Here is a 7,373-nt window from a genome sequence, read left to right on the forward strand (position 1 = left end):
CTCGAAAATTTCGACGGTCTTTCTGCAGTGCCCATTTGTCTTTTCCGTTCTTTGTCGAGGAAGAAGTGCATCCGGCACGGTCCGTTCAGCATTTCCTCGGGGACACGAAAGGTCTTGGAAACCTCGGCCCACTATTTTGCTGTTGCGTGAATCATCCCTATTATCACCTCGCTGTTCATTGCTTCTCTGCGGTAATCATCTCTGTTGCCTCCTGTATTTGTCCGAAAACCTGCCGAAATTTGTCCTGGAGCGTCGTAGTTTTGGTACGTCCGAGGAAATCTTCGCCTCGGTTGATAGTTTCGACCACGGTCCTCCTCTGGCGACCTGTGTCGTTTGTTGTGGACAGCGTCTTCTCCATCTGCCCATTTATTTGCTATCTCCATTAACGCGGATACTGTCCTTGGATTGGTCCTTCCCAAATCCTCGACAAAGTCTCCACGCCTGACTCCTGCGACAAATGCATCTATTGCTCTCTCGTCAGATATGTTTTCTGCCGAGTTTTTGATGATATTCCACCTCTGGATGTACTTTCTCATTGGCTCATCTGGCTTTTGTCGACACGCTCTCAACTCCTCTAACGACGCGGGTTTTTTGCACGTGGATCTGAAGTTCTTGACGAACACGTCCTCGAAACTTTCCCAGCTGTCGATGGATCCTGGAGCGAGTTTCTTTATCCATGATCGTGCGGCACCACTCAGGTGCACCTGGATGCTTTGCATGGCTGTTGCCCTAGTTCCTCCTGTCAGCTTCACCGTCTCCAGATAGTCGACTAGCCAATCCTCTGGATCTTGAAGGCCGTCGAATTTCTTGAAATTATCGGGTAACTTGAATCCTGAGGGGACTCGCGTTTTTCGGACTCTCCTCGTGAAGCATGGTAAGCCGCACATATCTTCGTCATTAAGTTCTGGGGATTGCCGATGATCCCTTCTGCTTTGCCGCGCTCTGTCGACTCTTGCTTGTGCTGCTGTGTCTCTTGCTCCACTTGGCCCTTCAGGTGCTGCCGCTGTTGCTGCTGCGGGTCGTGGACTATTTTGCCTTGCCACTCCTTCGGGAGGCGTTGATATAAACGCTGTCCCCATAGCTCCAACTCCTGCTACCGCCATATTGTACAGTGTTTCCCTTGGATCACCCGGAGGTGGTTTAGATGCAAGGATAAAAGCATGTGTCGCCATATACCCAGCCTCTGGTGTCTTAGGGATGATGTTTCCTCTTGTATCTATCGACATAAAGGACATGTCGAGGTTTTGAACCAAGTGTTCTCTTTCCGCTTCGGGTATGTGTTGCAGTCTTGACCTTGCTCGTTCCCGCGCCTCCCGATGGCTATCACCCGTAGTTCTAGATTGTCGACTTAGATCTGCCCTTCTCCTGCTGGATGCAGAAGCTGCCTCCTTTCTCCTGTTCAACTCAGCTGTCTGTTTTTCCAATTCCCTGGCAGCTCGTGCGAGCCTATATTGATATGCTTGCAATTCTTCTGGTGTGGCTGTGGTAGCCATTGGTTCTGTGCCGTTCATATCTCTCGCAGCTCTGTCCCACGCTGCTTGTGAAAGTTGAACTCTATCTCGCGGCTCTGGCCCGACGTATTTGTTGCCCAAGCCTTGTCGCAGATTGGAGGGATCGACGTATGGATTTCCCAAACTGTCGAAAGCCTCAGATGTCTCTTCTTGATCTTCAATGGCGTAAATCTGATGATACTTTGTACTCAGATCTACGTTGGGTTTGGTGACATCGTCGTTGAGATTGATGAAGACCTTGCCCACTGTCAGAGATTTGTCGATGAAGTCGTAACTGTCGACATTGCTTGAGCCATCGCTTATATATGAGTCCGCAGATGACTCAAACGACATGTCGGTGAAGATCTTGGCGAGTTTCTCTCTTGCTCTGGTGCTGACGTAGCGTGTCGCCGAGGTTTCTTCTTCTCCTGACTCGATTGATGATGCATAGTTTGAAAAATCGGAATCGACCACCGACGATCCCGACGAAATCGGAATCTCGACACGATACGATCCTTCCTTCTCGACGCGAAAGTGGAACCTTCCGAACGTCATCTCCATGGGTTCCGCCAGATACGCATATGCATCCAAACGGGAGGGTGGGTGAGGAACAAAATCGACAAGACCAGTAGCGATCTGTTTACCTCGATCCATTGTGTTGCTTGCGGTTGATGATGTCGAAGATCTTGAGCGTGCCATCGAGATCAGCTCCTTACGCCTCTAATTCCCACAGACGGCGCCAATTGACAAGGTATTGACAAGATATTGACAAGATAGAGTTTGCAGACAATGATTCGATTGATTCTTTGTCCCTCGACTCCCCTTTATATAGGAGGTGAAGCCGAGGGATTCGTGCTATACAAGTTTACAGAGTCCGGGACGGTTTCTAACTCATCCCGCCAGATTACAAACAACACTTCCTATTACAACTCTATCTTTCCTTAGTAAATCTTGGGCTCCCGAATCTTCTTATTCTTCGGGTATTGGGCTTCCAGTAAACCCCGGGTACCATCTTCGGCAGGCCCATTTGGGATGCCTATGTCACTAGCGAACCAATGCGATGGCCAATATCTACCCGCGTCTGACTGCGTTTGGGTCCTACGGTTGGTTGGGCCCACGCGTCAGTCTCTGTCTGGGTCGTTTCTGGGCCGCGTTCATCTCGCGCTGGCCGTCCAAAATATCTTCTCCGCGACGGGGTGGACAGGGGTACTTTCGCCCTTTCCATCCATGGTCGATGCGGCCGACTCGGTGGTGGCGCGCCATTAGCCCACGGGAGAAGTTCTCACTGTGCGGCGCACTACAGCCACGCGCGCCGTCGCCGCGGAGACGCAATCCTCCTCACTTTCCCCTCACCGTCCTCTCATCTACGCCTCGTTCTGCTCGTCGCTCCGCTGCAGATCCGTTGTCCTCCGCATCCTCCGCGCGCCTTGTGCCATCGCCGGTGGCCGGCCTTACCCCATGCCGTCGATCTGCCACGGATTCGGTTAAGGTAGTGGCTTGGCCACCTTTGCCTGTGCGGATCCGTCGCCGGTGCTTCGCCGGTGCGGATCCGTTTCCTGCGTGTTCCTCCTGCTTCCCCCTACTGTTCCTCCTGCTTTTTGTTGGATCTTCTCCGTGCTGTCGATGGTGGTCGGTGTTCCTGTGTGCTCGCACCTTACTCTGCTACCTTCTCCGTTCACGCAGGTTCGTCCGCTCGCTGGGATTGCCGCGCGTGGTGGCCACGGCTGCTTCGGCTCGTCTGGTGGTCAGTTGGTTCCGTCGTGAGCACGCCCTGTCCTGCTCTTTCCTGCTAATATGTTCCTCTGTGCTTGAAGCTACCTTTGGAATTACACCCGTACTTTCCTATGGTCCTGCTATTATTGCGTTCTAAATCTGTCAGCCCTAGATTCTGTCGCCAGTAAAACTTGCTTAGTTAGTAGATTAGTTGTTGTTGGTCCATCAGATCCCCTCGGGGTGCCATCGGTTCTTGCTTCCTTTATGGTTACTGTGTCTTGTCTTCCCTCACTGTGTCACACAATGCATCACTCCATTGTTCATTACAAAAGGTTTGTACCGGCCACGTTTTTAGCCGTCCCAAGGTTTGCAGTTCCATTTTCTGTGGTACTACTGCAAACGTTGTCTTTTACAGTGAAACAGGGAAACACTGTATTTTTTTTGGTAAGAGGTGAAGAAACAACAAAGGGATAAAGACCTATAGAGTGTTGTGGTCTAAATATCAGGAGAGAGAACATAATTATTTACAAACTCTGATGAGTTGTTGGTTATTTGGTTTAGGTTACATAATAGATAACAGGTCGAAATGGGAACATCTTAAGAAGGAAAATAGGATGGAAATAGAGTTGCAACTGTTGTATTTTACACTTTTACAGTAAAGCAAAACACTTTTTTTGTGAGAGCTGAAAAAACAGCAATAGGGTAAATACCAGGAGAGTGCTATAATCTGAATATTAGTGGAAAGAACATAATTATTCGCAAGCTTATTAGGGGAGAGAACATAATTATTCACAAACTCTGATTATTGTTTGTGTCTGGTTGTTGATTATTTGGTTTAGGTTACATAATAGAGAACAAGTCGAAATGGGAACAGCTTAAGAAGGAAAATAGGATGGAAATAGAGCTGCAACTGTTGTTTTTTACAGTGAACCAAAACACTTCTGTTTTGAGAGTTGAAAAAACAGCAATAGCGTAAATACCTGGAGAGTGTTATAATCTAAATATCAGTGGAAAGAACATAATTATTCGCAAGCTCTGATTAGTGTTTGTCTTATGGGTTGTTGCTTATTTGATTTAAATATCAGTGGAAACAACATAATTATTCAACCTCTGATTTGTGCTTGTCTTCTGGGTTGTTGCTTATTTGGTTTAGGTTACATAATAGAGAACAAATCAAAATGGGAACAGCTTTATGGACCAAAAATGAAAGTAGGAATCATACACAAACGCACACCCTGCCAGGAGCCATGCTTGGTAGCCAAACATGTGATCTGTAGGAATACCGTCCTTGCAGTTTCTGTAGTCCGGTCGCGTGGTGTTTCGTCCCCTGTTAGTGCCGCTGGTTGTGTACATCCTCTTAATGAAGCGGTCTGTTCTCAGCTGATATGTAATCAGCTCATCTCTTATGTCTGTAACATGTAGCGTTTTCCCCCCTAGGTTCATTATTCCAGGGATTAAACATTTGTTAATTATGTGTAAGAGAATTCTTTATTACCTCTATGTCGTCTCTATGTTAATGCGCATGTGCTCCTTCTCTTTTTTTGGGTTGTTCCAAGTCACCCTCTTCAAAAAAATTCTTCTGCTATGCTACTGACCACCCAAGACCTACACGATCCCGGATCGCCAGGTTCATCGACATCAACCAGTAACCAGCTCCGAACCCTTACTCAGGTACTTCCTTAGAGTATGTTGGTTGATTCTTACGGCGTTCTTACCGTGCCTATCTATTACCTGATTCTCCTGTTAGTCCTCACGATCTACATCAGCTATATTAAGAACCAAATACAGTTATACTAGCTACACATATGTTTTTTGTTCTTACAGGTGTAGAACAGCCTACACAAATAATTTAGATAATTATTATAAAGGTGCAGTTACCTCTCGGTGTCTGTCCAAAGTACGTTCATACATGATAGACTTACATAGCTTGCACATAGCACATGTATATGCTCTGTTTCTTTTACCTGGAACCTACGATACTATTTCTTTAGGTCATAACATCTTCAGACTTACTTGGAGTATTTACACGAATGTTTGCTCATGTGGGAAAACCCAAGGATAATCAGAATTCCTTTTAGAATATTACTAAATATAATGCTAGAAAAGCTTGGCGTTTCAAAAGCTGAATACCATCTTCATCTATGCGAAGATAACAAGGTCCGTGTCACTTTTATGTTTAACATGGCTACGCTACCAATGGAAGGTGCTCCTGTATATCTCTCGATGTCTGGAATAGAGTCCGAAAGTTATGAAATAGCGGAAGATTCTGCGTGTGTTCAAGCCATAACATATGTTGAGGAAGCAACCAACACAATCATCAAGGATTTAGGCTGCAGCCGGCTGGTAGAAGCTAAAGAGGAAAACAAGATCCTGTTACATAAGCTAAAAAAAGGCGCACGAATACAAGAAACAACTTGCTAGGGGTTGGTTTCTTTCTGTGAGGCATATGGCTTCATTCTCTAAACAAGTGCTCAATATTGCTTACCTTAACTATTCTGGTGGACAAGATTCTGTTGACACGGTTTGGAACAATCTGCTAACCAACTTTGAAGACTTAGGCTTTAGACTTAGACATGCAGGCGCTGTCCTCGAAAAACGCCTGGAGCAAATGAGGAAGGACCACTTTTCTTAGATAATAATGCAAGGTACACAATTTTTTACTATTACCATTCAGAGTATATTGTTGCTACTGCTGCCATCTGCTTTATTTACCTCCTAAATTACATATTATTTTTAGTGTATGCATTAACCAAGAACACTATATTCAAGCTTCGGATATCTTAATTCAGACCTTCTGTGAAGATAGTTTCCTTTCATTTGTTGCATATTTTCTAGATCAAATGATCCTGCACCCCTTATATACACATTACTCTGATTGGTTGTAACTTGCATACTTTCCTGATTCCTTACTATCAATACCTTGCATTTCTTCTTTTCCTTCTTTTCCTATGCCTGCTTCTGTTCTTTTTGTATATCAAAGTGCTAAGATAATTTACGAGCTTCAGATATAATAGGACAGTAGTACAGATGGATATATATATATGTTATTCTCCTTTTTATGTGCTCATGGTAATCATCGGCTCCTCCTTCTGTGTTCAATTGTGGATCTTCTCTCTGTTTTGAGACATTCTCCATGGATTCTTTGTGTATGGTTACATATACACGTTACTCTGATTCTCTCTGTTTGGAGAGATTCTCCATGGATTCTGTGTGTTCAATTAAAACACTATTAGTACCAGATTGCATATTACCTGTGTTTATGTACCTATATTACCGCCGTTATTTGTTGTATTGAATTTCTATTTTGACCACTGGTAATCAAGAAGCATATAGAATCCACTGGTAATCAAGAAGCATCTAAATAGTGGTACTGGCTGGAGAATGCCATAACTCGGACCATTATCGCAAGAACTTGAGTTTCAAACTCTGAATATGCTTCAGAGTGCTCTGAAAAAAAGATATTAACCTGTTTGGTTCTATGTTCTAACCATTCTATATTGCTTACCATCAACTCGGACCTAACGTTGATTGTTCCGTGAATTACTTTTCAGGAAAGTTGTCTAATAGGTAACACGGGACACCGATAGTTGTTCTCTTCCAGCAATCTAGGTGCTGTAGAATCTTAGCGTTCTACTCTTCTCTTTTGCTATGTATTGTACATATGAATCAACCGTACGATGCAATGGTTGTCTTCTGCATCTCTTCTAGGTAGTGGCTCGACCCTTTCGTGCCCTTCGTTCTGTACGACTGCTATTGCTTCATGCTGCTATCTCCGTTCCTATTTTTACTTCTTTGTACTTTCTACTAGCTGCCATACTTGGTTTGGAGAAAAGACTTTGTACTGAAATGGATTATCATATTGGCAGCTATTTAGTGCACAGTCATGGTCTCTGTGTATTTGGTCTTTTGTTTTGCCTTTTTAGTTGTATAACATATTCTACAGGGAGACCATAACTGAGTATACTAGACAACTAGAAAGTAAATTTGAGGAGAGTATAGTTGTTTCCTCCATCTCAACAAAAAGAATCCTACGGCCTTCATTTAGTGGAAAGACTGGAGGGATCACGGTGCATGCAAATGAAGGCCAATTGCATGTAAATGATGGAGAGAGTATTATATTAGCAGTTAATTTTACCGTTCTTATACAAAATAAATATTTGCACGAGATCT

General features: G+C 44.4%; 1 long non-coding RNA gene across 3 annotated transcripts; it reads left to right on the plus strand.

The window, feature by feature from the left end:
* The first annotated feature begins 2,699 nt into the window (after positions 1-2,699).
* Positions 2,700-7,083, plus strand: LOC127333932 (uncharacterized). 3 transcript variants are annotated; one of them, XR_007871672.2, is made up of 3 exons: positions 2,700-2,979; positions 3,174-5,848; positions 6,755-7,083. It is a non-coding gene; the product is annotated as an uncharacterized lncRNA (long non-coding RNA). The 3 variants fall into 3 exon arrangements; XR_007871673.2 differs by having other exon boundaries at positions 2,700-3,031; positions 3,174-7,083; XR_011752080.1 differs by having other exon boundaries at positions 3,174-7,083.
* The last annotated feature ends 290 nt before the right edge of the window (positions 7,084-7,373 follow it).

Source organism: Lolium perenne, chromosome 2 (genome assembly GCF_019359855.2).
Source record: "Lolium perenne isolate Kyuss_39 chromosome 2, Kyuss_2.0, whole genome shotgun sequence".
In the NCBI taxonomy this organism is placed as follows: Eukaryota; Viridiplantae; Streptophyta; class Magnoliopsida; order Poales; family Poaceae; genus Lolium; species Lolium perenne.